The following is a 5981-nucleotide window of genomic DNA, read 5'->3' as shown; positions in this document are numbered from 1 at the left end:
GATACTCAGCTTCTGGCCTGCACTATGGCAAAATGCAATAATGTTTACTCCCTGGTAAAGCTCTTACACCACCACTCCACTACATGTGTAAATGATGATATTCAAAGAGTTTCTTTTGGCTTTTAGTTATTTCAAAGTCAGACAGATTCTTTTGGTCTTTTTGCCATTCTAAATATTACTATTGCTCCATGCGTAAAGGAAGTCATTTCAAAGTCTTCTACATGATAATGTTTTGGACCAAAACGGGAAAAAGGAGCACAACTGAAGAATGGAAACACAGTATAATATATGTTGAAAGTAAAGTAAGTAAAGATAGCAAAGTAGAACTAGCCAAGAAGGCGGTATTGCAAGATATAATCATAGTAATTTAAAGCAATAGTATGGTGATAGAACAACCAAGCAGTATATATCAAAATATTCAAAATAAATGAAACCAATTTAGAACCGTCCAAGATGCAGTAACAACAAGTAGTATATTAAACAGAATGTTGAAAATACTTGTTATTGAACGTAGAATAAACACTTGCAGTAGTAGTAGTTACAAGATCTCAACAGAACAGGTTACAGGTTAACAGTTACAAGGCTTGAACTAACTCTAGTTACAAGGATTGTAGGAATAGTGGTAGTAAGAACTATCTAGTAGGAACTCTCTCAAGAAAGGCTTCTAGAAGAAAGAAGGTTTTTCAGAAAAGAATTATGTCTAAACTTAAGGGACAACTGTCACGCCCCAAACCCGATATCCGGATTTGTGACCATGACCGGCATGCTAATATCAAGTTTAAACCTGATATTAACAAGAACCAACTTAACTTTTAACAAAAGCTTTTAGAAAAGCTTTTACAAGGGCTTCCCTCTTTATTTAAATCCTTGTTTCTTTACTTAAATGGTATAATTTTTCACTTGACATTCAGAGCATCTATACTGAACTCAAAGAATAACATAATTCACCAGTCTTTCAAATTTCATACTTTCACATAATACATCTTTTAATACCTTGAGGTACAACTTTCATTAGATCCTAAATTCACAATACTGCAAACTAAACATCAAATACTACTTTAGGATCTATACATAAAAACTAGAACCAGCTCCTTCAAAACTTGACTAAGGCTCCTCTGCTCCAAATTAAAACCTGCTAACTGAAAGAGTGGAAGGGTGAGCTACACAGCTCAGTAAAGGTAAGATATATGAGAATTCAATAAGTATGCATGTAAATTAAATCATTTCATTCTAGGAGTATTCGAATAGGAGAACATCTTTTCATGCATAGTATCTTATACTATGTATAATAATAACTTATATGCTCTTCGTAGGAAAATAATTGTTCTCCCTTTTATTATCAGAATAATATTATCAAAGCATTTCAAATTGAATTTCTTTCATTTCTTACAAAGTTACCATATATATATTTTCATTACAAAATGATCATTTTAACTTAAAATCAGATAATCGGTAACTTTGTCTTAAAATAGAAGCATCTTAAAGAATAATAAAACTTTCCTTCATAAACTTCTTCTTGTAAAATATTATAACTTTCATAATCATAAAACTTAACGTTTCATAAAAAAAAAAAAATATCTGATAACTTCTTAACATAAACTTATACTTTCTTCAGAAACTTTATCTTTATAGCATAACAGAACTTTAGAAACTTTTATCTTTAATGAACAGCTTTCTTTTCATCAGAAACTTCTTATTTTCACGAGAGCTTTTACTTTTCACAGTGCATTTAAACAAAATACTTCTCTCATGATTAATAACATAACATAGCTGTTCATAAATAACTTGTTGGTTAGTCCATATCTGATAAGTCTGTACTTATTTGGGAGGCTTCTAGCACCACAGTGCTAGCATCCAGCATTCCCCACAATGCCAGGTATTCCCGGGATCACATCATAATACATATCTTCCAACCATGGGGTAGGTTGGCTTCCCCCACAAGTTGCCGTAACCAACAAGGGGCGGGTACAGCAGAGCCAGTCCCACTTATAATGGCCAATCAGATAACGTTTTCCATGGAAAGCTAGTAATTAACCCCTACTAGCAGAGTTCAGATCACCAGAGGACATAACCCGAAAACATTTCATACTTTACATCATACTGACATTTCTTATTTTGCATAATATTTCATTATAATAGCATTTACATTCTTTTCTTTAAGCATCATGTTCGTGGAATTAGTAATAGCATTAATATGCTTAAATCATATACATAGGGTTTCGGAAGCCCACGAACATATCTTTGTCTGATAATGCTTACATGCCATATCTCTAATCAAAAACATTTTAATGCATAACATACTTTAAAATAACCTCATGACTTACCAAATGCCCATATAACTTATCCCTTACCTGATAGCAGAGGAACCGAGAGCCTAAAGTCGAAGGAGCTTAGACCTGGCGGCTGGTAACACCTAAACCGAAATCAAAGCTTATTACTATCAATTACTCCTTAACATAAACTTACACATTCATCTCAAAGTCTATCTCTTAATAATCAAAGAAATCCTAATCCACCTCAAAGAGGTTCCCACAAACAAAAATACATTCATCAAACATCATTATGCACCAACCATAGAGAAACCAACATTTTCACATTAATAGCATATCTCTAGAAGAGCTAACTTCATTTTAAAAAGGGTACTTTGAGCTTAGGACAATAATGCATGCATAACATAGAATCCTTTAAGCATGGTCATGTAACTATATACATTCATATGGTAACATACAACACGTCGGACAAAACAGCTTCATAAATGCAGCCGTCACATGGTTTAGAACCCTTCATTTGAGTACTAAACCTCAAAACAAGTTACACAAAATTAATCTATGATCGAGACATACCAAGAGATAAGCATATTAAATTATAGCTCAAACGTTCAACCTAGCTATAGAATTAAATCCTCAAAGTTAAGCATGTCCCTTACTGTTCACTGTTCTATTCCAGCCGCATATGCCCCATTTGTAAAATACAAATGGGCTGTCCACACACATCAAATTGTCACGAAATTTTACAGAACCACTCCTCTATATGTCCAGTATGTACCATAAAAATTTCGGAATCAAAGCATAAAACCATGATTTACTAAAAATCACGGAAGACAGAATACTCAAATCTGTCCTGACAAAATTTCTTGCAACTTCAAAATTAAATCATTATTTTTCTACTCATCCAAATGCTGTGAGACCAATTCCATAACAACCGTATATGTCTTAGCTTTCTAGAAAATAACCTTAGCATCCAAATTTACTATATACAATTTAATACAGAATTTTCTTTTGGTAAACATCAAATCTGTCACAGGGATAGCTTCAGTGCATGTTCTTTCTAAAATCATCAATAAATAGTAATAGGTCTTAATTTCATTTGGGTATTTTTATACCTATACCATACATATTTAAAAACCCTAATAAGCATCCAATAGCTCATAACACCATCACTTTTTAAACTTACAAAAAAAACAGAATCACAAGTTCAGTCTCACAAAATAGAACAGAGGATAAAGAATGAAAATAAACAAACAATCATACTATCCAAGTACACAAAATCAGATGAGCTTTAACTTACTTACCCACACACTTTGAAGATGAAACCTTAGTGTTTAGACTCTTAATTTCTTCATAGAGAGAGTTGTCTATGATTTTTGTTGAGAGGGTGAAAGAGAGTTACAGCCGTGTGAGAGGGGAAGAAGAAAGAAACCAGAATAAAGAAGAAGGAGAAGAGAAAGAGTGCTGAACTTTCTGGTTCAGCAAAAGAAAGATAAGGAGAAGACTTTTGAGCAGCCAAAGAGGATAAAGAGTGTGGACTTTTGGGGTGGGAGATACGTGTGTTGGAGAGAAAGGCTTAAGGGCAGCTTCCTAGCTCTTTCCTTAAGAGAAAATGGGCAAAGTGTGTGACTTTTCTGATTTTTGTGTGTGTGTACCTGTGGAAATTAGAGGGGAATTACCTCTTGGATGTTCTATTTGCTTGAGAAAGTCAAAGAATGAATAAGGTGGCACTTGGTGATTGCATGGCCGGCCAAGTCTTGGCCTTTTGATTTGTCAACATGCATGATGCTTAGCATTATTTGTTTTGAATTCTCATTGGTTGCATGTGAGTTGAATTTCTACTATCACAACTCATGCATCATATGCCTATTTACAACACCAATCATGCATCATACTAAATATATATATATATATATATATATATATATATATATATATATATATCATAACTTAGCCACTAATATAGTCCAACAACTATATATATATATATATATATATCTAATAACTTAATGATTTAATATAGCTTTGTCTATTCTTAGTATATATATATACATAATAAAATTAACCATTCAATTATTTATGATCTTTACAATTTTTATTCAAAGATATTATAAAATAATATGCTGATTAATACTCTTATATTAATTATAAAAAGAAAGTGGATTAAAATAGTAATTAACCACTTAAACATATAGTTTAACTATTAATTTGGGGTCAGGGTGTTACAACAACCCTTCTTAAATAGACAAAAATTCGGAGTGAACAATGTCATGAACAGTAAAAAGTGAACAGTAATCTGTGATCAGTGCTTTTTTGACCTTTTTGACTTAAAATCTTCAATAATTAGGTCCTTGTTTGATTCTTCAAACCAAAGAAAGCTTGAAAAGACAAAAAGCTAAAAGAATATCCAAAACACTATCATGTAGAAGACTTTGAAATGACTAAAACCCAAAAGAAACTCTTTGAATATCATCATTTATATATATATATATATATAAAAGTAACATCATAAAATAACAGCATTTAATTCTCTTGATTTAGGAGAATTAAAAACTCAAAACCCCAGTTCCTAGTTCTTTCTAGGGCCTAGGTTTATGTAAACGTTTCAGCCTTGTCTCATTACAAGTTTACAACCCCCTCTCAATGTAGGGGATTTTTTGTTGTCCATACATGGATGTTGGACAGGAGGAGATGCAAAAGAGGTTATTGCTCATGGAAGAGAATAGTAAAACAATGGAGATTAAGGAGCATATGTTGAGAAAATCTCAAGGAAAAGGTTATTATTGTCTGATTGGAAAGCTTCTCACCAGTGCATCTTTGAATACAGAAGTGATAAAGAACACCCTCCATTGAAAACATGAAACTTAGGAAGCGATTGAAATTATGGTTAGGTTGGATCAAAACACCTCTGAATCAAAGAAGTTCAAATAAGGGAAATCATAGTCATGTGGAAAACATACAATTATGAAATATGACAGTTGTACAAGATCTATTGTTCACATATAAGCATTGTTGGGATTATTACACAGAGTAATAATGGAAGAACAAGATTAAAAGAAAAGACAAAAGGAAAGTAGATAACTTGGAGGCACTATATCGTTTTCCTTGGACAATATTTGCCCCCCACACTTTTGTTGCTAAAGGATTATCGCAAATTTGTCTCCAGGATACAACCAATGTGTTGGGTTCTACAGATAGCAATTCTGGAGAATGACCACAGGATTTCTTGTGTTTCTTCTGTTTCTCTCCAACTTTGAAATTGTGAAATTAGTTTTTCAAGAGAACATAAGCCTCTATTTATACCCAAAGGATTATGTTTCATGAAAAGGCACATATGGAGAGTTAGTTATTTCATGAAACCTTGTTATGTTTCATGAAAATGCATGTATGGAGAGTTAGTTACTTTTTCATAAAGCGGTTAACAAAGATTAAAACCTCATTACGTTTCATGAAAAGGCACGTGTGGAGAGTTAGTTACTTTTTCATAAAGCGGTTAACAAAGATTGAAACCTCTTCAATCTTTCTCAATAGTCACTAGAAAATTCTAGAAAATTCTGAAAAATTCTAAAAAGTTCTAGAAAATTTAGATTTCAAATTTTCACTTAGAAAATTCCAAAACTTGAATTTTCACTTTATGAAACCATATTTTCCAAACTCAACCATCATTATTACAACCTATCCTTGTATATACCTATATATACAACAATCCCCTAT

At 32.4% G+C, this 5981-nt stretch overlaps 1 long non-coding RNA gene across 1 annotated transcript; it reads right to left on the bottom strand.

Annotated features, from left to right (window-relative positions):
- Nucleotides 1-1148: 1148 nt before the first annotated feature.
- On the bottom strand, nt 1149-4187 carry LOC136070586 (uncharacterized). Its single transcript, XR_010631814.1, has 2 exons — nt 3572-4187; nt 1149-2413 (listed from the first exon to the last, which is right to left on the bottom strand). It is a non-coding gene; the product is annotated as an uncharacterized LOC136070586 (long non-coding RNA).
- Nucleotides 4188-5981: the final 1794 nt, after the last annotated feature.

Source organism: Quercus suber, unplaced genomic scaffold (genome assembly GCF_002906115.3).
Source record: "Quercus suber isolate HL8 unplaced genomic scaffold, Cork oak 2.0 scaffold_14, whole genome shotgun sequence".
Classification (NCBI taxonomy): domain Eukaryota; kingdom Viridiplantae; phylum Streptophyta; class Magnoliopsida; order Fagales; family Fagaceae; genus Quercus; species Quercus suber.
Note: the sequence above shows the minus strand (reverse complement) of the source record. Positions and strands in the feature narration are given on the sequence as shown.